Genomic DNA, 26,263 nt, shown 5'->3' with positions numbered 1-26,263 from the left:
CTAAGGAGAGGAGGTCAAGCTGAAACTTTATTTTAAATTAAACATCCCTTATACACGGTTTTAAATATGTCACCATAAATAGGGCCTGCATAAACAAAGAACATTAATATGACTTCGAAAACTACCCAACGGGGAAGAAGCTTCTAAATGATCTTGTGGTATTTGATTTGCCAAAACTGAACAATAATCCCTTTATTAATTAGGGTGGTCCTCATTTCCGGTACGGCAAGATTGGAAAACTAATGATCAGGTATTTGAGATCTCATCACATGACCTGCAAAGAATATATACATGCTATGCCCCTAAGAAAAAGAAACTTAATTTTCTCTTTAAGGACTTTCCAACCTATTCCAAGATATTCTTAGGCAAGTGAAATGGCAGTGGTTTTATTATTCCAGCAATACCATAGCTAAAGAAAAAGAAAAGAAACTGAAATTGAAAGAACACCTAAGTTTGTAGGAAAATACTCTTTCCTTAAGTTATGTGACTGCAGAGGTGCACTGAGATCTAGGTTCTGGTCCTGATTCTGTCACTCATCACATGTATAACCCTGGCCAGTTTCCTCCTCTGTAAAATAAGGGGGTGAACTGTCAGTCCTTAAGGTTTGTTCAGCTCTAAGTTCCTAACTGCGCATGTCTTCCCTGAAAAGTAGTATGGGGTATAGATGGCCTCTCTGCATTAATCATAACCTGCCCAAAGTAATGATTAAGACAAGGGAACACAAAGACAGTAAATGGAGCTTGTGTGAGTGAGATGGGGAAATGGGTAACTTTTCTTCCATTTCTTTTCATAGCAGTGTATTAATTTTTGAAGAAAAGAAATTCTAAAACTCCCATAAATGGGCATCTCTACCCTGAGAAGCAGGAATTGTTTGCTTACAGAGAGATGAGGGCTCCTCAAGTTTCTATCCAAGGAATCAACACGCCCAAGCATGGACATCACTTCATCAGGCTTCCCCTCAGAAAGAGATGGTGTTTGGCACATGGCCAGAAAAGGGGGTGTGGTCTCAGGCTGGTCAGAGAAGGCAGAGAGAGAGGGCTGGGTCAGTAATACCTCTGAAAACATTTCTCACACTGGGCTCACCTACTCTCTGCCGAGCACCAGCTGCATTTCCTCTGCCCTTTGTCAGTGTCTCTGGAATAACTCACAAATTTACAAGCAGTGATAGGGCCCTTTCCAGCATAAATCTGCCTTCACTCAACAATATGGAAGGAGGACAAGGTAGGGTGGGGCAGGACAGGGGGAAGCTCATTTTTCTATGCTTCATTTGATTTGGTTTGTACTCTATTCCACAGAGTCACAGGATGAATTGGAACCCTTTCTGCACTGAGTGCTCATGCGAGTTAGTGGAATAAAATGGCAAGTGAATAATCCATGTTCACAACACTATGGGTGGGGCAAGCTCTTGTCTGTTGTTTGATGTTCTGTGACTTAAATCATCTATTGCAAAAGGCTATAAAAAAGAATAGACCTCATCTCAGCTTACTTTCTTTGCTCCCATCTCACCATCTTTCCCACCCAAAAGTTTCTTCAATGGCTACATGTTTCTGGAACCAGTCTTTGGCCCCAAAGCCTACAGTTTGTGCAGAGACTCACAGAAAAGACTAGGGTTATCCCTCAAAATAAAACAAAAAAAGAATAAATATTTTACAATGCTTAAAGATATAGCCTAATTATTTATTTGCTATTGTCTTTCAAGTGGACATCCTATACCTTGACCTAAAACTCTGTCAAGTTTTCATAGAAAAGTACTAAGGCAAAGAAACGATTTGTTCTCCTAAATTTCCCTTTAAAGTCCCTTCCAACCACACACACTTATTTTCACTTAACTCTAAAACAAATGTAGTGTCATATGCCCAGAAGAAACAGTAAGATGTTATTGAATTTATTCCCTTGCTCTCCAAAAAGTCCACACCTAAACATTGCCAAGGTGAGGATCTCTTCTGATGCATGAGTGTGGGAATGTGATGCTTGTTACCAGCAAAAAACCAAAAAGCAGTGCTTAGAAATCTGTGCTCTAGCACTTCTCACTGCTCTTTAATTGGGCTTTTGAAGCAGGCAACAATTTGCTTGCTGGGAAAAAGGGGAGAGAACTCCATCATTCTTCCACTACCGGCACCTGTTCTGCCAGCTGACCCCACCTAATATAAATTAGACCATTAAAAATCGCAATTTACCAGTAACTACCTAAATCTACATGCTCCTCAGTGCTGGTTCATCCTCCTTCCCCTCTCACCACCCACTCACCCAAAACAGAAAAGAGGCGGCAACCAGTAAATATTTATCCAGCACAGACACAGCCAATATCTTAACAGAAGCAGTGATTCTGACCAAGAGAGCCACCACCCTCTTTCCCCTCTCCCTGCTTACCATACAGAGAATACCAAGTCCACTCATGGGTCTGTGAATCTGAAATCAATTCGCTTTAACCAGCTCTAACAAATCTACCCTACAATTACAAAAATAGAAAATGAAATTCAGAAAGACACATCCTGTGGAGAACAAACAGAAATCAGGGCTGGGGGACATTTGCACATCAGTGCTGCCTATGAACTCCAGGATGGCACAGAAAGCAATGCTGCCCAGCCCAGATCCGGGAGAGTGTTTTACAAAGGGCTTCCAGAAACCCCCATCAACACCAGTGCTTCCTTTCCGCTTCCAAAATGCTCTGAATAAAGACCTTCTTTAAGCACTTACTGGGAGCAGCAGCTTCTCTCAGCAATGCGCCCGTGAGTCATGCAGCAGGAGGGGTCCCGGAGCAGGGCAAATCGGAGAGCCCCCAGCTTCCCAGCAAGCTGATGTCTAGCAGACAGTAGCCCAGGAGCCGACTTTCCCATTACAGCCTCAGACTGTAATCCATGTGCTTTCGGCGGGCCAGTCCCAGCTGCCCACAGAGCACCACATGATCTGCTCTGACATCAGATCAGCCAGACGTGACAGCCCATCGGCCAGCCTCTTCCACACTCATGGGTTGCATCGTTTGGGTGCCTTTAGCTTGCCTTTAAGCAGGTGGTACAGAGTAAGGAACTGTTGTTTTCTCACAAAGTGTTTTTTTGTTGTTGTTGCCTGATTCCTTCTGTTTCTAACAGAAGGAAAAAATAAGAAAGAAAGCACTTGGATTCGTTTGCAGCCAGAATTTATCAGCTATATGGGAAGTAACTGGACTTCCACACCTGGTTCAGGGAAGGTGAGGAATGAGCCACTGTCAAGATGCCAATACCAGGGGGGTGATTTCATCTGCAAATCACCACCACCTCCCCCATGTTTCTGTAGATCATCATGTATATAATATATGATATTATATATATCATAAAATAGCAGTGGGTTTTGTGTAGATTTTATAAGCTAGGCACCACTGATGTTAGTTCATGGAAGATCTCAGGGAGGTAACCATTAGACTCAGTGCCAATTACAATAATTCCACCGTGAGGGCACTCATATACAGTCCAACAGAAATAGACTTATAGATCTAGACGGACAGAGGTAAGTAGGTAGAAAGTCAGGATGATCTATTCTTGCTTGTGTTCATTCATTCAGTAACCATTTATTGATCACATGTTAGGTACCCAGCACAAGGGGGGAATATTAAATTGGGGGGGGTGAATATTTGAACAATATGCATAGTTGCAAGTTTTTTTTTAATTTGGCACAGGGCTTCTAATTCTATTTCTGTAATATGCTGTGGAAGTAATAGCTTTGTGAAGGCTTTTTACGATATGTTCTGTGTCGAATACTGAATCTGAAGGCTGATAACAAAACCATGTTCTACCCTAATTTCATTATGATAAATGGGGATAAATGTAACCTTTAAGGAAAGAATAACCAAAATTATTAAGCTTTTATGAAGCAAAATCATAGCCAAGCTAGGCAGCAAGGACCAGAAATGTATTCTTCCCTAATCAAGAGGAGAATTCACTCTGTGTGCTCTAACTATATTACTTCCTGTGAATTTGGTTAATCAACTGCATTTCAGATATTTATGTGGAAACAGGAGCTCCCTAACCAGCTTAGAAACCCATTGAATGCCATGTACCTCGGTATTATTTACAGTGATTTAAACATAATAGGTGTTCAATAAGTAGTAAGAATAAATGAATTGACTCAAACCGTTTTATTCTTTATGTGGCTTATTCCCAATAGAGATCAAATGGAAATTAGTTGCCTCGTGGAATCTCATATTGAATTCCATAGTCACAAGCAACCAGGTAATCTTCTCAGCGGTAAACATCACAAGTTTGATGCAAAACAAATAGATGACTTAAATATTACATATAAAATAACAAATAGATTATTAGATTAATAATTATATAGATAATAGATTGCTATTAGATTAGATTGCTTCCATAACAAAGAGGATATGTAGATACTATCTAATCACTGATATTATAGCTTTAATAAATGCATAAGAAAACAATACAGTCCACTTTAAATATAAAGAACAAAGCTGAAAAGCTGCTCAACATCACTAATTATTAGAGAAATGAAAATCAAAACTACAATGAGGTATCACCTCACAGCGGTTAGAATGGGCATCATCAGAAAATCTACAAACAACAAATGCTGGAGAGGGTGTGGAGAAAAGGGAACCCTCCCGCACTATTGGTGGGAATGTAAGTTGATAGAGCCACTATGGAGAACAGTATGGAGGTTCCTTAAAGAACTAAAAATAGAATTACCATATGATCCAGCAATCCCACTACTGGGCATATACCCTGAGAAAACCGTAATTCAAAAAGAGTCATGTACCATAATGTTCATTGCAGCTCTATTTACAATAGCCAGGACGTAGAAGCAACCTAAGTGTCCATCGACAGATGAATGGATAAAGAAGATGTGGCACATATATACAGTGGAATATTAGCCATAAAAAGGAACAAAATTGGGTCATTTGTAGAGACCTAGAGACTGTCATACAGAGTGAAGTCAGAAAGAGAGAAAAAAATATCATATATTAATGCATATATGTGGAATCTAGAAAAATGGTACAGATGAACTGGTTTGCAGGGCAGAAATAGAGACACAAATGTAGAGAACAAACGTATGGACACCAAGGGAAGAAGTGATGGGTGGTGGGGGTGGGGAGATGGATTGGGAGATTGGGATTCACATATGTACACCAATATGTATAAAACAGATAACTAATAAGAACCTGCTATATTTAAATAAATTAATTAAATTTAATTTAAAAAAACAAAGCTAAAATGTTTTTGGTTATTCTGTAGGAAAAAGCATATTAATAAACTAAGATACAAGAAAATGAAAATGATATATTTTTCTACTTAAGAAATGTCCTTTAGTTTCTTGGCATTTTGCTCACCTTTAACTTTATAAACATAATTAACTTGAACATTTTAAAATAATACTTCCCAGGGCTTCCTTGGTGGCGCAGTGGTTGAGAGTCTGCCTGCCGATGCAGGGGACACGGGTTCGGGACACGGGTTCGTGCCCCGGTCCGGGAGGATCCCACATGCCGCGGAGCGGCTGGGCCCGTGAGCCATGGCCGCTGAGCCTGCGTGTCCGGAGCCTGTGCTCCGCAACGGGAGAGGCCACAACAGTGAGGGGCCCACGTACCGAAAAAAAGTAATAATAATTCCCAGATATGTGTCTGTACCAACACTCCACTTAGTGATTTTTGCCATTATCTCTTACTATATGGGCTAAGTGAGAAATTTGGCCTCACAGACAAAATGCTACTTCCAAATCTATACAGCTAATAAAAATTTAATATTCAAAAGACTATCACTGCTACTGCTAAAACCCTAGTTCAATCTGCATCATCATTTGTCTCCTAGACTATGGCAACTGCCTCCACTCTGTCCTCCATTCAGGAAGCAGAATGTTCTTGAGCAAATTGAATCACTCTTTTACTTAAAACCTTCCACCAGTTTCCCATCTCATTTAATTCCTTACCATGACCCTTAAAACCCTTCAATAATAGTGCATAGATGTTTCCCAAGAGCCTTTCCTCTCTAGTAAGTAACATACTGAACATTACTCTCCTTGACTGAATTATTGTTCTTTAAGGAATTAATACATTTTCTATAATTGATTTATTTCATTAGGGTAGACTATCAGAAAATGGAATTATTGCATCAAAGCATATGGTCTTCTTCCAAAGTAATAATGTTTAAGCTAGATACATAGTTGACTGTCCAAAGACTAGAGCTCCCAACCTCCCTTGCAGCTGGGTGTGGCCTTGTAAGCAGAATTCTACCTCTCTTGCTTAAAAGAAAATTGCTTCTCTTAGAGTTCTTTTTTTCCCCTTCATGCAAACTGGAACACAGACTTGCCTGTGACCGAGCTTCAACCACACGGCTTTAACACTTTGGAAATGGCAGGGCAAGAGAATGGAAGGAAAAGTGGCCCCTGAATAACGACAGAAAGCAGAGCTGTTCTTCCAACCCAGACCACTCACTAGGGACTGTTATATGAGAGAAAAATAAATTTGTGTTTTTAAGACACTTTATTTGGTACCTCTTTGTCACAGAATCTTAGGCTCTGTCCTAACTAGTATAAGTGGTCATAACTTTCTTTTTTTTTTTTTGGATCACAAGTTTTTAATATTGCAACTTAATTCATATTGCACAATTACTTAGCAGAAAGCCAAAAATCAAGTGACATTTCCACCAATGTGTACAAGATTAGTTTTACTGCATTCTTGTCAACACTGAAGCTTATTTCTTTTAAAGAAAATCTACTAAATTGATAAAGGAAAATAATAGTATATGTCCTCTCTTTTATTATTAGGAAGTTAAACATGATTTAGTGTTCATTTGTATTCCATCTTTTGAGAATTGCTTATTCATGTCGTTTTTCATTTTTATTGGATTTTTAGTATTCTTGTCCATTCTGTTGAGCTTCGTAGTTTGTCTTTTAATTCTGCTTTTGGAAAACATGCTGAAATGTTTTATTGTCATCAAATTTGTAATTTTTCTACTACAACTTGTTCCATGGAAAGCATTCCTAATGCCCAGATTTTGAAACCTAAATACCATTACCTCACTACAAAGAGTCAGGGTTTTTAAGGGAAAAGGCTGATTTCAGATCTGAGGCAGAGAAGGTACAAGGTAAACTTGGGACATTCTCTTACGCCAGAAAGCAAGGAAACTATTGAAGAGCATTGGCGTCGTGTCAAAGGACATAGGAATCAATTTGGGGAGGCTCCCAAAAGCCAACTTCATCAAAGCATCTGTTCTAGTTACTATGGATATGTAAGAGCCACACCAAACTTAACTTAAAACAACATTTATTTTTGCTAAAATCTTTAGTGTCGGCAAGGCTCAGTGGGTCAGCTGGTGTCTACTCTACTCAGTATCAACTGAGCATCTCAAAAGCTGGAGGCTGGGGACTTCCCTGATGGTGCAGTGCTTAAGAATCCACCTGCCAATGCAGGGGTCACGGGTTTGATCCCTGGTCTGGGAAGATCCCACACGCTGCGGAGCAACTGAGACTGTGCTCCACAACTACTGAGCCTGCGCTCTAGAGCCTGCACCCTGCAACTACTGACCCAGCGTGCTGCAACTACTGAAGACCACGCACCTAGAGCCCATGTTCTGCAACAAGAGAAGCCACCGCAATGAGAAGCCCGTGCACCACAACAAAGAGTAGCCCCCGCTCCCCGCACCTAGAGAAAGCCCGCACGCAACAAAGACCCAACGCAGCCAAAAAAGAAAAAAAAAAGCTAGAGGCTGAAATCTACTGAGAGCTTGTTCACTTGCATGTCTGTTGTTCTCTGGACGTGAACAGCTAAGGAATGGAACAATCTGGACTTCTTAGTTAACTCTCTTTGTCTCTATGGTGTCTTTTGATGTGCTCTTTTCAGTGCGATGTCTTCAAGGTGATCGAATTTCACTAAACACACATGTCCCAAGAGAGTGCCCGGCAGAAGTGATGGAGAAGTGTCAATATCACATTATAAGAAGAACATGTGAGACCAAATATATTGGTGTAGCCTTCTTCGGTAAATGTAATCACAGCATAATAAAGAATCCTATAATTGACTGATGTATTTGAATATATAAAAATCCTAATGACACTCAACACAGGGAAAAAACCCACATTTGCCACTAATTGAGATGACAGTTATACCAATTCCTTACTCAAAAAGAGAGAGAAATTTAAGTATTAATTCTTTCTTTTCTACGTGGGACTCTATTTCAGAGTAAAAATTAGTTCCGGTGGATTAGGGGAAGCTCTTCTTGACAGAAGAATTCCAATTAATGAATGCAAAAGGACAGAAGGAGGTGGAAAAAAACACCATTTTTCAACTTGTAATGGGATAAGTGGTTCAGGCAAGAATCAGCAATGGATACTGAAAGCATTCAATATGAGGTTGACAAGGGACTGGATACTAATCTGCCACAAAGTTAACAACACACAGAATATTTACTTGTCTCAAGGGGAAAAATCATAACTTTACAATGGAGTAATGTTGTGATTACATTACAATGGAGCAATTTTCACGTTAACCATTAATCCAGTGATGGAGCTTAGATTATTAAAAAGTAAAACAACTAGGTATTATGCAACCCCTAAAATAAACAATATAATATGCACAGCACCAGGTCTTCCCTGGTGATCCAGTGAGTAAGACTTGGTGCTCCCAATGCAGGGGACTGGGTTCAATCCCTGGTCAGGAAACTAGATCCCACATGCATGCCACAACTAAAAGCCCACATGCCACAACTAAAGATCCCGCATGCTGCAACTAAAGATCTCGCATGCCACAGTGAAGACCCGGGGCAGCCTAAAAAATAAATTAATTAATTAAAATATATATATATTCACAGCATCACCCATGAAATATTCTTGACAAGAATGTTTTACCTGACTTTAGTCATAACGTGAGATCAAAATTTCGTGTTTACAGAAAATACAGTGGAGAGTTAATAAAAAGTTAAATGAAACCAGAAGGAAACAATCATGTGAGTCCAGAGGGTGGAATTCTACCAGAAAATTGACGCAGTCTCTTCAACGAGTAAATATAATTTTTAAAAAGGGGGAAATAGAGAAGGGTGGAACTTTCCTGAACTAACAGAGAAATAAGATCTACAATAGCCAAACGGTAAGAGCCATGTAGGTCATTGATTAGATCCTGGTTTGGGCAAATTAGTTAAAAACAAACAAAACAAACAAAAAAACAAACCACACCCTTTGGGGACAACTGAGGAATGTGTATTGGGTATTACAAGATATCAGGGAATTTTTGCTAATTTTTTAGATGTGATAATAATAGTATCATGCTTAGGAAAAATATCCTTATTTTAGAGATGCATACCATAGAATGTAGAGACAAAACATGACCGTAATTTGTTTCCAAATGTTTAAAAAGAAAATTAAGTAAATACGGCAAAATGTTAATAATTAGTAACTCCTATATAGGAGTATGTGGGTATTTGTCACGCTATTCACCCTATTTATTTTCATGTTTGATAGGTTTTATAGTAAAACATAATAACACAGAAAAGTACTTCCCAAGTCCAGGAGTTTTCTAAATATTTACTTCTAATTTTTATGGTTTGATTTTTTTTTTAACCATTTAACAATTTGTTACCTGGACTGTTTTTTGCAGTATTTTGTCTTTCCCCAATTATGAAAGCAATTGCCCTAAAAAATGATTAAATAATCCTTCTATTTCTCCTCAATTGTTATACTTCTTTTGTCTTTTATTAAATATTGATATATTAGTCTATTTCTAAGATAACTATTCCATTGATATATCTATACCAGTGTCATTTTAATTTAATTATTATAGCTTTCTGCAATGATAAAACAACCTTCTCTTTTCAATTTTTAAAGCCATTATTGCCCATTTGTTTTTCTGTTGTTATTATATTCACAAGTTTGGTTTATTTTTTATATTCCACATATAAGTGATATCATACAGTATTTATCTTTGTTCATTTGTTTTTGGGGGTAATTTTTGAAATTTGCCCCCAACCTCCAAAAAAATCCTATTTTTGTTTGTTTGTTTTCTATTGGGGTTTGATTAAAGTTGAATTGGAAAGGATTATCATCTCTATATTACTGACAATTAATACTTAATCTCACTCAAATTTTAACAGCTCTAGTTTTAATTCCTCCTCATATTGAATTATTAGGTGCTTTCTTCAAATTCCTCAACCCCACAGTTTTAGTTCTGCTCTCTGGAGTGACATAAAATTTGTGAACTCCTTCTACATAATTGAAGAGAGCAATTAAGTTCCCAGTTTATTCAGCCGTTTCCTGTTTGACATGATCTTTCACTCTCTTCATTGTCCTGCTTACCCACTTCGAAATATGCTCCACTTTGTCAGTGTTTCCTCTTGAAATGTGAAGCCCAGATCTAAGGACTCAAGACTCCAAATATATGTGATCTGAGAAGCACAAAGAAGGGATTATTATTTACTTTATCCTGAACACTCAGCTGTTATTAATGCAGTCTAGATTTGTATCCAGTTTTCTTGGCAGTCCTCTACACTATTGGCTCAGAATGAGCTTGCAGTCAACTAAAATCATTAGAACTTTTCCACTGAATTGTTCTTAAAATAGATCTACATTTTCTTGAATATAAGCAGATGAATGCTGAATCTATTTGTATATATATTACTATATGTACCCTTGTGAAATTTCATCTTTTCAACATTGGTTCATCATTTCAGCCTGACTATAAATCCTAATTTTACTTTTCAAGCAGTTAAAACTTAGTCATCAGCAAATTTAATAAACATGTCTGACAAAGAGTAAAGAACCAAGTCCAATGACAAAATAACCAAATGCTTCATTCTGGGGGATTGCCCAAGGCTGAGTTGAAATAGTGGATCTTCAGCATTTCCTTACCAACTAGGAGACCTATGAAAAAAAGGAGCAAGGTTAGTTTTGATCTCACCTGCTCATCGTAAACCCATACTGATTCCTAATGATTATCTCCCCCCAATCTGAATGCTCACACACCTCCTATTTTAAAATTCATTCTAAATTTTGCTGAGGACCAATGTCGAACACAATCATACATCAAAATCCAAAGTTTATCCCCTTTCTGAAAATATGAATAAAAATCACCCATCACCTAGAATCTCTGTCATTCTCCAGCTCTCCTCAAAGAATAGTGACTGTGAATTGCACTTACATATTTTTCATTGCTCTGCTATACCATTCCTTAAGTCCTAGAGCCATGAACTTATTATGGTACCTGCATGTACTTCTGTGAAGGTGTTTGCATACACATTTGTCTCCTCAATCAGATTTTAAGTTACTTAAACAATACTGAGTAACATTCAGTTCAATTCAACCTACACTTCATGAATGTCAGGTATTTTAACAGCAACTGTGAGAGTTTACAGGGAGGCAACAGAGAAAACAACAGAAACAGAGATGCAGAACAGCACAGTGTGTACAGGGACTAGAAACAGTTCTGCACTGCTGGACTGAGAGTTATGGAGTAGCAGGAAATAAGGATGGAAGGTACCTTTTAAGTAACATCCTTTAAGGACCTTTTAAAGACCTCAATCAGAGAGTCCCTTGGAAACCATGCTAAGAAACTTCAACTTTATCCTTTAGGAGAAAGTTGGAAACAGGCCACCCAAGAGCCAGGTTCCTCTGCAGTCTCATTTTGTTTGCCCCACACAATCTCAAAAAAAAAGATACAAAAATCCACAGACCTATCTACTTTGTCACAGTCCCTACATCCTTGTGGTCTTAAACTGCAACCAGAATATTGGCTATTGGTACACTGGACCTTTGTCTGGATCCTTTATAATGGGCTCCTCGATGCCTAGGTCAGTGCCTGAGGCATACAAAGCATCGAAAGACTATGTTGCTGGTGGTAGGAATGTAAAGTGATACAGCCGATATGGAGGTTCCTTAAAGAACTAAAAATAGAACTACCATATGACCCAGCAATCCCACTACTGGGCATATACCCTGAGAAAACCATAATTCAAAAAGAGTCATGTACCACAATGTTCATTGCAGCTCTATTTACAATAGCCAGGACATGGAAGCAACCTAAGTGTCCATTAACAGATGAATGGATAAAGAAGATGTGGCATATATATACAATGGGATATTACTCAGCCATAAAAAGAAACGAAATTGAGTTATTTGTAGTGAGGTGGATGGACCTAGAGTCTGTCATACAGAATAAATTAAGTCAGAAAGAGAAAAACAAATACCGTATGCTAACACATATATATGGAATATAAAACAAACAAACAAAAAAATGGTTCTGAATAACCTAGGGGCAGGACAGGAATAAAGATGCAGATGTAGAGAATGGACTTGAGGACATGGGGAGGGGGAAGGGTAAGCTGGGACAAAGTGAGAGAGCAGCATGAACATATATACACTACCAGATGTAAAATAGATAGCTACTGGGAAGCAGCTGCATAGCACAGGGAGATCAGCTCAGTGCTTTGTGACCACCTAGAGGGGTGGGATAAGGAGGGTGGGAGGGAGATGCAAGAGGGGGGGATATGGGGATATATGTATAGGTATATGTATAGCTGATTCACTTTGTTATAAAGTAGAAACTAACACACCATTGTAAAGCAATTATACTCCAATGAAGATGTTAAAAAAAAAAAGACTATGTTGGTTTCATCCCAATAGATGCAAAAAAATCATCTGACAAAATTCAACATCCTTTCATGATAAAACCCTCAACAAATTGGGTATAGAAGGAATGTACTTCAATATAAGATAGGTTATATATGACAACGCCATATCCAACATTGTACTCAACAGTAAAAAGCTGAAAGCATTTCCTCTAAGGTCAGGAACAAGACAAGGATGCCCACTTTTGCACTTCTATTCAACACAGTACTGGAAGTTTTAGCCAGAGTAACAAGGCAACAAAAATAAAAAACAAAAGGCAACCAAATAGAAAAGGAAGAACTAAAATTGTCTCCATTTGCATATGACATGCTCTTATATATAGAAAACCCTAGAGACACCCCCCATAAAAAAAAACTATTAGAATTAATAAACAAATTCAGTAAAATTGCAGAATACAAAAATCAATGTACAAAAATAAGTTGTGTTTCTATACACTAACAACGAAGTATCAGAAAGAGAATTTTTTTTAAAAAATCCCACTCACAATAGCATCAAAAAGAATAAAATACTTAGGAATAAATTGAACCATGGAGGTAAAAGAGCTGTACACTGAAAACCATAACATACTGATGAAAGAAACTGAAGATGACACAAATAAATGGAAAGATACCCTATGTTCATGAATTGGAAGAATTAATATTGTTAAAATATTCATACTCCCAAGGCAATCTATAGATTCAATGCAACGCCTATCAAAATTCCAATGGCATTTTTCACAGAAATAGAAGAAAAAAAAGAAAACTTCTACAATTCATATGGAACCACAAAAGACCCTGAATACCAAACAAATTCTGAGAAAGAAGAACAAAACTGAAAGCAACATGCTTCCTGATTTCAAACTATATTATATAACTATAGTATTCAAAACAGTATATTACTGGCAGAAAACACACACATAGATCAATGGAACAGAATAGAGAGCCCAGAAATAAACCCATGCACATACATTCAACTAATCTTTGACAAGGGCACCAAGAATACACAATAGGTAAAGGATAATCTTTTCAAAAAATAGTGTTGGGGAAATTGGACAGCTACATGTAAAAGACTGAAATTGGACTCTTTATCTTACACCATACCCAAAAATTAACTCAAAATGGATTAAAGACTTAAATGTAAGACCTGGAACTGTAAAAGTCCTAGAAGAAAACATAGGGAAACAACTTCTTGGCAATGATTTTTTGGATAGGACACCAAAAGGACAAGCAACAAGAGCAATACTAAACAAGTGGGACTATGTCAAACTAATAAACTTCTGTACAGCAAAGAAAACAAACAACAAAATGAAAGAGTGACCTACAGAATTAGGTTGCTCACATATCCAATAAGAGGTTAATATCCAAAACATATAAGGAACACACACAACTTAGTAGCAAAAAATATCTGATTAAAACATGGGCAGAGGACATAAATAGACATTTTTTCAAAGAAGACATACAAATGGCCAACAAGTACATTTTAAAATGCTCATTGCTAGATTGTTTCAAGATGGTGGAGTAGAACGACATGCTCTCACTCCCTCTTTCGAGAACACCGGAAGCACAATTAACTGCTGAACAATCATCAACAGGAAGACACTGGAACTGACCAAAAAAGATACCCCACATGCAAAGACAAAGGAGAAGCTGCAATGACATGGTAGGAGGGGCGCTATCACAAAAATCAAATCCCATAACTGCTGGGTGGGTGACTCACAGACTGGAGAACACTTATACCACAGAAGTCCATCCACTGGAGTGAAGGTTCTGAGCCACAGGTCAGGCTTCCCAACTTGGGGGTCCAGCAACGGGAGGAGGAATTCCTAGAGAATCAGACTTTGAAGGCTAGCAGGATTTGATTGCAGGGCTTTGGCAGGACTGGGGGAAACAGAGACTCCACTCTTGGAGGGCACACACAAAGTAGTCTGTATATCAGGACCCAGAGGAAGCAGCAGTGACCCCATAGGAGACTGAACCTGACCTACCTGCTAGTGTTGGAGGGTCTCCAGCAGAGGTGGGGGGCAGCAGTGGCTCATCAAAGGACAAGGACACTGGCAGCAGAAGTTCTGGGAAATACTCCTTGCTGTGAGCCCTCCCAGAGTCTGCCATTATCCCCACCAAAGAGCCCGGGTAGGCTCAAGTGTGGGTCCCCTCAGGCCAAACAACCAACAGGGAGGGAGGCCAGGACCACCCACCAGCAGAGAAGCGGATTAAAGTTTTACTGAGCTCTGCCCACCAGGCCAACAGCCAGCTCTACCCACCATCAGTCCCTCCTATTAGGAAACTTCCTCAAGCCTCTTAGATAGCCTCATCCACCAGAGGGCAGACAGCAGAAGCAAGAAGAACTACAATCCTGCAGCATGTGGAACAAAAACCACATTCACAGAAAGATAGGCAAGATGAAGAGGCAGAGGGCTATGTACCAGAGGAAGGAACAAGATAAAACCCCAGAAAAACAACTAAATGAAATAGAGATAGGCGAACTTTCAGAAAAGGAATTCAGAATAATGATGTGAAGATAATCCAGGACCTCGGAAAAAGAATGGAGGCAAAGATTGAGATGATGCAAGAAATGTTTAATAAAGATCTAGAATAATTGAACAAACAAACAGAGATGAAGAATACAATAACTGAAATGAAGAATATACTAGAAGGAATCAATAGCAGAATAACTGACGCAGAAGAATGGATAAATGATCTCGAAGACAGAATGGTGGAATTCACTGCTGCAGAACAGACTAAAGAAGAAAGAATGAAAAGAAATGAAGACAGCCTAAGAGACCTCTGGGACAACATTAAATGCAAAAACATTCGCATTATAGGGGTCCCAGAAAGAGAAAAGAGAGAGAAAGGAACCAAGAAAATATTTGAAGAGATTATAGTCGAAAACTTCCCCAACATGGGAAAGGAAATAGCCACCCAAGTCCAGGAAGTGAAGAGAGTCCCATACGGGATAAACCCAAAGAGAAACACGCCGAGACACATAGTAATCAAATTGGCAAAAATTAAAGACACAGAAATATTATTGAAGGCAGCAAGGGAAAAATGACAACTTACAAGAGAACTTCCATAAGGTTAGCTGATTTCTCAACAGAAACTCTGCAAGCCAGAAGGGAGTGGCATGATGTACTTAAAGTGATGAAAGGGAAGAACCTACAACCAAGATTACTCTACCAGGCAAGGATCTCATTCAGATGGAGAACTCAAAAGCTTTACAGACAAGCAAACGCTAAGAAAATTCAGCACCACCAAACCAGCTCTATAACAAATGCTAAAGAAACTTCTCAAAGTGGGAAACACAAGAGAAAAAAAGGACCTACAAAAACAAACACAGAACAATTAAGAAAATGGTCATAGGAACATACATATCGATAATCACCTTAAACATGAATGGATTAAATGCTCCAACCAAAAGACACAGGCTTGCTGAATGGATACAAAAACAAGACCCATATATATGCTGTCTACAAGAGACCCACTTCAAACCTAGGGACACACACAGACTGAAAGTGAGGGGATGAAAAAGATATTCCATGCAAATGGAAATGAAAATAAAGTTGGAGTAGCAATACTCACATCAGATAAAATAGACATTAAAATAAAGAATGTTACAAGAGACAAGGAAGGACACTACATAACGATCAAGGGATCAATCCAAGAAGAAGATATAACAATTATAAATATATATGCACCCAACATAAGAGCACCTCAATACATAAGGCAACTGCTAACAGCTATAAAAGAGGAAATCGACAGTAACACAATAATAGTGGGGGAATTTAGCACCTCACTTACACCAATGGACAGATCATCCAAAGAGAAAATTAATAAGGAAACAGAAGCTTTACATGACACAATACACCAGGTAGATTAAATTGATATTTATAGGACATTCCATCCAAAAACAGCAGATTATACTTTCTTCTCAAGTGCACATGGAACATTCTCCAGGATAGATCATATTTTGGGTCACAAATCAAGCCTCTATAAATTTAAGAAAATTGAAATCATATCAAGCATCTTTTCTGACCACAACAACACTATGAGATTAGAAATCAATTACAGGGAAAAAAACGTAAAAAACACAAGCACATGGAGGCTAAACAATATGTTACTCAATAACCAAGCGATCACTGAAGAAATCAAAGAGGAAATCAAAAACTATCTAGAGACAAATGACAATGAAAACACGATCCAAAACCTATGGGATGCAGCAAAAGCTGTTCTAAGAGGGAAGTTTATAGCTATACAAGCCTACCTCAAGAAACAAGAGAAATCTCAAATAAACAATCTAATGTTACACCTAAAGGAACTAGAGAAAAAAGAACAAACAAAACCCAAAGTTAGCAGAAGGAAAGAAATCATAAAGATCAGAGCAGAAATAAAAGAAATAGAAACAAAGAAAACAATGGCAAAGATCAATAAAACTAAAAGCTGGTTCTTTGAGAAGATAAACAAAATTGATAAACCATTAGCCAGACTCATCAAGAAAAAGAGGGAGAGGACTCAAATCAATAAAATTAGTAATGAAAAAGGAGAAGTTACAACAGATGCCGCAGAAATACAAAGCATCCTAAGAGACTACTACAAGCAACTCTATGCCAATAAAATGGACAGCCTGGAAGAAATGGACAAATTCTGAGAAGGTATAACATTCCAAGACTGAACCAGGAAGAAACAGAAAATATGAACAGACCAATCACAAGTAATTAAATTGAAACTGCGATTAAAAATCTTCCCACAAACAAAAGTCCAGGACCAGATGGCTTCACAGGTGAATTCTATCAAACATTTAGAGAAGAGCTAACACCCATCATTCTCAAACTCTTCCAAAAATTGCAGGGGAAGGACCACTCCCAAACTCAATCTATGAGGCCAGCATCACCCTGATACCAAAACCAGACAAAGACACTACTAAAAAAGAAAATGACAGACCAATATCACTGATGAATACAGATGCAAAAATCCTCAACAAAATACTAGCAAACAGAATCCAACAGCACATTAAAAGGATCATACACCATGATCAAGTGGGATTTATCCCAGAGATGCAAGGATTCTTCAACATATGCAAATCAATGTGATACACCTTATTAACAAATTGAAGAATAAAAACCATATGATCATCTCAATAGATGCAAAACAAGCTTTTGACAAAATTCAACACCCATTTATGATAAAAACTCTCCACAAAGTGGGCATAGAGGGAACCTACTTCAACATAATAAAGCCCATATATGACAAATCCACAGCAAATATCATTCTCAATGGTGAAAAACTGAAAGCATTTCCTCTCAGATCAGGAATGAGACAAGGATGTCCACTATCACCACTATTATTCAACATAGTTTTGGAAGTCCTAGCCACGGCAATCAGAGAAGAAAAAGAAATAAAAGGAATATAAATTGGAAAAGAAGAAGTAAAACTGTCACTGTTTTCAGATGACATGATACTCTACACAGAGAATCCTAAAGATGCCACCAGAAAACTACTAGAGCTAATCAATGAATCTGGTAAAGTTGCAGGATACAAAATGAATGCACAGAAATCTCTTGCATTCCTATACACTAATGATGAAAAATCTGAAAGAGAAATTAAGTAAACACTCCCATTTACCACTGCAGCGAAAAGAATAAGATATCTAGGAATAAACCTACCTAGGGAGACAAAAGACCTGTATGCAGAAAACTATAAGACACTGATGAAAGAAATTAAAGATGATACCAACAGATGGAGAGATATACCATGTTCTTGGATTGGAAGAATCAATATTGTGAACATGACTATACTACCTAAAGCAATCTACAGATTCAGAGCAATCCCTATCAAATTACCAATGGCATTTTTTTACAGAACTAGAACCAAAAATCTTAAAATGTGTGTGGAGAAACAAAGGACCCCAAATAGCCTAAGCAGTCTTGAGGAAAAAAACGGAGCTGGAGGAATCAGACTCCCTGATTTCAGACAATACTACAAATCTACAGTAATCAAGAAAATATGGTACTGGCACAAAAAGAGAAATATAGATCAATGGAACAGGATAGAAAGCCCGGAGATAAACCCACACACCTATGGTCAACTAATCTATGACAAGGGAGGCAAGAATATACAATGGAGAAAGGACAGTCTCTTCAACAAGTGATGCTGGGAAAACTGGACAGCAACATGTAAAAGAATGAAATTAGAACACTCCCTAGCACCATACATAAAAATAAACTCAAAATGGATTCAAGACCTAAATGTAAGACCAGACACTATAAAACTCTTAGAGCGAAACATAGGAAGAACACTCTTTGACATAAATCACAGCAAGATATTTTTTGATCCACTTCCTAGAGTAATGGTATTAAAAACAAAAATAAACAAATGTGACCTAATGAAACTTCGAAGCTTTTGCACAGCAAAGGAAACCATAACCAAGACCAAAAGACAACCCTCAGAATGGGAGAAACTATTTGCAAATGAATTATCGGACAAAGGATTAATCTCCAAAATATATAAACAGCTCATGCAGCTCAATATTAAAAAAACAAACAACCCAATCCAAAAACGGGCAGAAGACCTAAATAGACATTTCTCCAAAGAAGACATACAGATGGCCACGAAGCACATGAAAAGCTGCTCAACATCACTAATTATTAGAGAAATGAAAATCAAAACTACAATGAGGTACCACCTCACACCAGTTAGAATGGGCATCATCAGAAAATCTACAAACAACAAATGCTGGAAAGGGTGTGGAGAAAAGGGAACCCTCTTGCACTGTTGGTGGGAATGTAAATTGATACAGCCACTATGGAGAACAGTATGGAGGTTCCTTAAAGAACTAAAATTAGAATTTTACCGTATGACCGAGAAATCCCACTACTGGGCATATACCCAGAGAAAACCATAATTCTAAACGACACATGCACCCCAATGTTCACTGCAGCACTATTTACAACAGGCAGGTCATGGAAGCAATCTAAATGCCCATTGACACAAATGGATAAAGAAGATGTGGTACATATATACAATGGAATATTACTCAGCCATAAAAAGAAACGGGGCTTCCCTGTTGGCGCAGTGGTTCAGAGTCCGCCTGCCGAGGCAGGGGACACGGGTTCGTGCCCCAGTCCGGGAAGATCCCACATGCCGCAGAGCGGCTGGGCCCGTGAGCCGTGGCCGCTGAGCCTGTGCGTCCGGAGCCTGTGCTCCGCAACGGGAGAGGCCACAACAGTGGGAGGCCCGCGTACCGCAAAGAAAAAAAAAAAGAACGAAACTGGGTCGTTTGTAGAGACGTTGATGGATCTAGACACTGCCATACAGAGTGAAGTAAGTCAGAAAGAGAAAAACAAATATTGTATATTAACACATATATGTGGAACCTAGAAAATGGTACAGATGAACCGGTTTCCAGAGCAGAAATTGAGACACAGATGTAAAGAACACACTTATGGACACCAAGGGGGGAAAGCGGTGGGGGGTGGGGGTTGTGGTGTGATGAATTGGGAGATTGAAAAAAATAATAAATTAATAAATAAATAAAAGACCATGGGTTCAAGGCCCAATCTGGGTTGTACAATATCAGTGGGAAACCCCATTTGTAGTCAGCTGAGCAGAAATGTGGGGTAGCCTGGGCAACCCATTTGTGGCTGGTGTCTGACGTAGGGTAGCCTGGTGGGACAGAGGGGTATGAGCTAACTTTGATAGTATCAGAGTTGAATTGAATTTTTGGATACCTAGATGATGCCAGAGAATTGGAGAATTGGCTGTTGATGTTGGAAAAGACACCATTTATTTGGTGTTAAGGAGGATACAAACTTCAAAACTGCCTACTGTGTGGAACTGGGCAAACCACAAAATTGTTCTTAACTGCAGTTTCCTCATTTATGAGCTGTGCATAATTCTTCCTTTGCAAGGTTATTGTACAACTCAGAAAAATTATACAGCAACCTCAAATAAACCTTGACTTTCACAGGTTAAAAAATAATAAAATAAAATAAAATGCCCATCACTAATCATCAGGGAAATGCAAATCAAAGCCACAATTAGATATCACCTCACACATGTTAGCAAAAGAACAATAGATACCAAGTGTTGGTGAGAATGTGGAGAAAAGGGAACCCTCGTAGACTGTTCGTGGGAGTGTAAGTTAGTACAGCCATTATGGAAAACATCATGGAGATTCCCCCCAAAATTAAGAATATAATTACCATGCAATCCAGCAATCCCACTTCTAGGTATATATACAAAGGGCATGGGATCAGCATCTTGAAGAGATATCTGCACTCCCAAGTCATTGCAGCATTATTCACAGTGGCCAAGATATGGAAACAAGCTAAGTGTCGATGGATGAATGGATAAAAGAAAACGGCGTATATATATGCAATAAAATATTACTCAGGCATAAAAAAACATAATTCTGCCATTTGTGACAACATGGATGACCTTAGAGGCCATTGTCCTAAGTAAAATAAGCCAGACACAGAAAGACAAACACTGTATGATTTCACTTATATGTGGAATCTAGAAAAGTGAAAACTCATAGAACCAGAGAATAGAACAGTGGCTGCCAGGGGTTGGGGGTGAGGGGAATGGGGTGATGTTGGTCAAAAGGTGTAAACCTTCAGTTGTAAGATGATAAGTTCTGGGGATCTAATGTACAGCATTGTGACTATAGTTAATAATACTATATGGTATACTGGAAACGTACTAAGATAGTAAATTTTCAATGTTCTCACCACAAAAAAAAAAAAATCAAAAATTGGTAACTATGTGAGGTGATGGCTGTGTTAATTAATTTGATTTTGGTTATCCTTTCACAGTACATACATAGAATAAATCATCACATTTATACATAGAATATACATATATATATTGTATATATATGTGTATACATACATATATGTATACACATATATGTATGTGTATACAATGTATATATATACAATGTATACAATGTATATATACAATATGTATATACACATATGTATACACATGTGTATACATACATATACACATTTATACATAGAATAAATCATCACAATCCTTTAAAGAGGATTATAAATAGACTAAGGTTATTTTAATTATCATAAGAATTTTTGATTACTTAAGAAATATCCATTTACATACGATTATTGATTTCAAATTATTCCTATTTAGTGACATTTTCTTGTGCTTCGTTACTCTGTCTTGAAGTACTGCCAAAGAATGTATGTCAAAATAGAGAATGTAATTTTTTCAATCTTTCTTTAAATCAGATTTTAACTAATTCAGACATCTTTCCCGATTAGTTTAATTTGTGAGGCTGACATCTATGATATCACATACAAGACCTGGGTTCTTCTACTGAATACTTCTCATCATAGACAGCAATCTTGGTAGAATAATTAGGGAATATTATATAACATGATTCTAGACTCAAAACCCTATTCTGCTACTTACTAGCTAAAGGTAAGTTACTCTACCTCTTTGTGCCTCAGTTTCCACAACTATAAAATGGAGATTAAAATAACATCTATTTTTAGAGGGTGTGGAGAGAATTACGTTAGTTAATGGGTATAATGTGTTTAGTATACTACCTAGCATGTAGCAATGGCTCTATAAAGGTTCATTGCTATAAGAATCAAAATTGAACCCCTAACTTTTTGAGATATATTTTCTCTATATTAAAGATATTTTTATATTATAATTACCAATAATTAATATACTAATAACTGGTATTTATATAAATAATACAACAATCTTTGAAGAAGGTATAAGAGAAAAGTGACCTTTCTAAGCCATGGTACTTGTGAAATTTACTTTTAAATTTTAAAGAATTTTCAGGTCCCAAAGTAATAAGTATCTTTTTGAGGTGCACAGTGAAAGAACAACAATAAATGCTTATTTATTGACCTGTAAGCAAACAAATAATCTTTCTTCTCTGACACATTTTGTACATTTCTCTGACCTATTTTTCCTATTTATTTTTCTTTCCTCATTCTTGTGTCTTCATACACTTTTAATATATACAATTTTCTTTGTCAATTAAACCTCAGTAAAGCTGGAAAAAGAAAAGGCTCTCTCGGCTGAGATGTTGGACTGGACCACTTCACTGGTTCACACCACCTGTTATGAGGATGGGCAACCAACAGCAGTTGCTACAGATGCCTTCTGGTTTATTCTCCTCCCATAAAAATGTATGAAGCTTAACTGTAAAATTTTCTTTTTTAAAGAATTTTCTGTTTCTCTGGCACCTGCACATCATTCAACATCCTTATGATGCAATTAAACCTGAATTTTTGAAGCCTACTTTTCCTACAAACCATGGTCTAACTAAGCCCAGCCCTCCGTTCCTTGGCAACTTCATATTCTGGGATGATATGACCACGTGGTCATGCCCTCCCTCAGTGCCAATCACATCCACGTTTCCAACCTGTTCTTCCTTGGCATTCAGAATCAAGTTCTGGAGGTCCACTCTCTTGATTGCTTCCTTGCTATTCTGAGAGGTGAAATTAGCAGCAAAGCTAGTTGAGTGTTCATGAACTGCTTTTTTAGCAGAACAAGACTACCAGAAGTTATACTTACCAGTCTCTGTGCCTATGTTTCAATTTATACTTGGAAAATATTGGCCACGTCTTCTATCTTACCTGGCGTTCTATAGCAAGCTCCTTTAATCGTAGAAGTCTCGTTTTGCTCTCCTGTCATTCATATACAAATGCTTATCATTCTCCACTTTCTGGATTCTTTTGGAAAGATACAGTATCTTGAAATTCAGTGCTATTACTACCACACCCCTCTTTTGCTGTACAAATGTACACATACTCATAAATATACACACACAAAACAAAACCACCAGAGCTGCTTATTTTAAACAAAGTATTGTTTTAAAAACTGTGAGATTAGCCATGCATTGATGATTGTGGAAGCTAGGTGATCCCTACATGGGGCTTCATTACACTATTCTCCCTACTTTTGAATATATTTGGAAATTTCAATAATAAAAATACTCTTTAACTATTTGTAAAATTATTAGGTTATTTATTTACTCACCAAACATCCATTTTACCAAATGCTGTTAAACAGTAATATGAAGATTAACGCAAGATCTCTATCTAGGGTTACCAAATAAAATACAGAATGCCTGCCCTGTTAAATTCGAATTTCAAATAAACAACAAACAATAGATTTTCAGTATATTTAAGATATTTATTGTCTCCGACTTCTGGAGTTAAAGAGCATGAAATCAGTTTCGCTAGATCAAAATCAAGGCGTTAGTAGGGCTGCATTCCTTCCCAAGGCTCTAGGGGAGAATCTGTCCCTTACTTCTTTTAGCTTCTAGTGGCTTTCAGCATCCCTTGGCTTGTGGTCACATCACTCCAATCTACAAGGCCGACATCTTCAAATCTCTTACGGCTCCACCTTACATTGCCTTCTCTCCTGTGTATGTGTGTTAAATCTCTCTCTGCCTATCTCTTATAAGGACACTTGTAATGGCATTTACAGCCTGTCTGGATAACCCATCTCAAGATCTTAAACTTAATCACATCTACAAGGATCCTTTTTCCAAATAAGGTAACATTTGAGGGTTCCAGGAATTAGGACCAGATACCTTTGGGGGTCATTGTTCAGCCCACCACAGGAGCCATGATAGACATCTATCAGGGAACACTGGAAAAACAGAGAAGGAGTTGACAGTTCAACTTGAAAGGAGATGGAAAACAAGCAGATGCCAAGAAAGGTTTTCTAAATCAGTGATGCCAGAGAGTATAAATAACTAAAGCAGTAGTGATAATAACAACTAGTAATCAGACCAACCATAACAGACATTAGCTATAAATAACCACTATAGCCTACCAGGGAGTGCCGGTTGAGCATCAGTCTTGCTAACAGGTATAATGTTGGAGGCTTGCTACAGGAGAATAAATAAGCAGCAGCAACTGAATGACAAACATTCTTTACACATAGTTCCTGATATACCACTTAGGGAGGCAGGAAGGCAGAAACACCTGTTCCATGTAGTTTGTGGAGTATCCCCACACCTCCTATCTCACTTCCAGTCTTTCTTTTTTCTTTCTGGGTCTTCTGCATTGCCCTTCAAAACTTCCCCAACACTTTAACTACTTTTTTCAACTCAATGCACTCAAAATTTTTACTCAATTATTTACTAAATAATTTTCATTTTATTATTTTCATAAAAATAAAGTGCTTTGTGTAAAAAAAAATTCTAGCAATATAGAGGTATATAAAATAATATTTCCCTCTCCTCCAACTAAACCCACTTCCTAAAGATGAGCACATCAACAGATGTATCAAGACCTTATCTATGTATATATAACCATGTATATATTTAAGTAAATAGGAAAGAGCAATCGTTTAGCTGTTGGCAGAAAGTGATAATCAAAACAGTGCTACCTCAGCCCATTATGCTCCCAAGAAGCTGCAAGTTATATGCTCCTGCTTGTTATATGCTTTGGATCCAATCCCACAGGAAATATCTCTAATTCACAAATTATTTATTTTATGGTGGCATCCTAAGAGAGGATCGGCAATAAGGGCAAGAATTAAAACATCAACAACAATAACTTCCCCTAATCTCCCCCTAAACTTTTCACCCCAAAAGCCTTCTTGCTCGTTGCACAGGCACCTCAAATATAAATTATCTAAAATTGAACTTACTGTCTTCCCTAGGAAACCTGATACTCCTAGTGTTTTCCTTCTAATCCAGTGGCCAAGCCAGAAACCAGGCAGTCCACCTTTTCCCCCACGTTGTATATCCAAAAAAACCAAAGTCCCAAAGAGGGATTATAATATCCTAGATTAGTGAGCTCCTGCTTATCTCTCTGGCTTCATCTCACACCCTCGCAATCTGGTCTCAAACCATCATGTTCACATTTTTTCATTTTCTTAAGAGTGTATGCTTACCCACGCTGGGACTTTGTATGTGCTGTTTCTTCTAAAAACAGTTTTCCCTCTCCTTGCTTAACTAACTCCTATTAAACTGATAGGTCTTAATTTAGCCATCAGTTTCCCCAGGAGGTCTTCCCCCTGATTCTTCTGGTCTGAGTTAGGGGTCTCTTTTCTGTTCTATCTCAGCATCCTGTGCCTTCTGTCACTTATTAATACTTAGCAATTGTAACAGCCTATTCATTTGTCTTTCACCACCACTAGACCACAGGATCAGTTCACCTTTGTATTATCAAAGTATTATCAAATACTACCTAGCCTAATAATGGGGACACAGTAGGACCTCAATAAATACTTGTTAAATAGATGGAACTAAATAGGTAGAAAGAGCAATACTGATCCCAGTAGCAAAGGTACTTTACGTTTTTGTTCAGGGAGGCAGTTCAATGCATGGCTTCAGTGTAATAAACAAAATGGCAGCATGATTGTTTACAGCATTTTGTTGACTTGGGCATAAGACAAATAAACCCAAACACCACCACCCCACCCCCTCGCAAATAAGCCCATTCTCCTACAGGAAGAAAACCAGACTGTGATTCAGCTGCAAATTTGTTTCCACCTTATCTTTCTGAATTCATACAGAAAGTAAGAGCAGTAATGTAACAGCAGAGTTGACTGATTCCTGCATATTTCGGCCATTATCATGGTCCAGTGAACAGTCCTCAGCTTTGCAGGCTCAGAAGCTCAATTTTATTATTTCACTCCAAAGTGGAAAGTCACTGAGGCAGACTTTCTCAACAGGGGTTCTTCATCTGAACACA

The 26,263-nt window shown here is 37.9% G+C and overlaps 1 protein-coding gene across 8 annotated transcripts in view; it reads right to left on the bottom strand.

Moving 5' to 3' along the window:
* Positions 1-26,263, bottom strand: part of ANK2 (ankyrin 2) — a 683,094-nt gene that overhangs the window by 565,284 nt on the left and 91,547 nt on the right. For 6 of the 8 annotated variants that reach the window (XM_049708962.1, XM_033437973.2, XM_049708960.1 and 3 more), the window contains exon 1: positions 2,698-2,858. The exons of 1 other annotated variant lie outside the window; for it this stretch is intronic. The gene's annotated coding sequence lies outside the window, so the exon portion shown is untranslated. Of the gene's footprint in view, positions 1-2,697; positions 2,859-26,263 lie in introns of those variants that run through there. One more of the 8 variants, XM_049708933.1, reaches the window with a different exon arrangement.

Source organism: Orcinus orca, chromosome 4 (assembly GCF_937001465.1).
Source record: "Orcinus orca chromosome 4, mOrcOrc1.1, whole genome shotgun sequence".
NCBI classification, from domain to species: domain Eukaryota; kingdom Metazoa; phylum Chordata; class Mammalia; order Artiodactyla; family Delphinidae; genus Orcinus; species Orcinus orca.
Note: the sequence above shows the minus strand (reverse complement) of the source record. Positions and strands in the feature narration are given on the sequence as shown.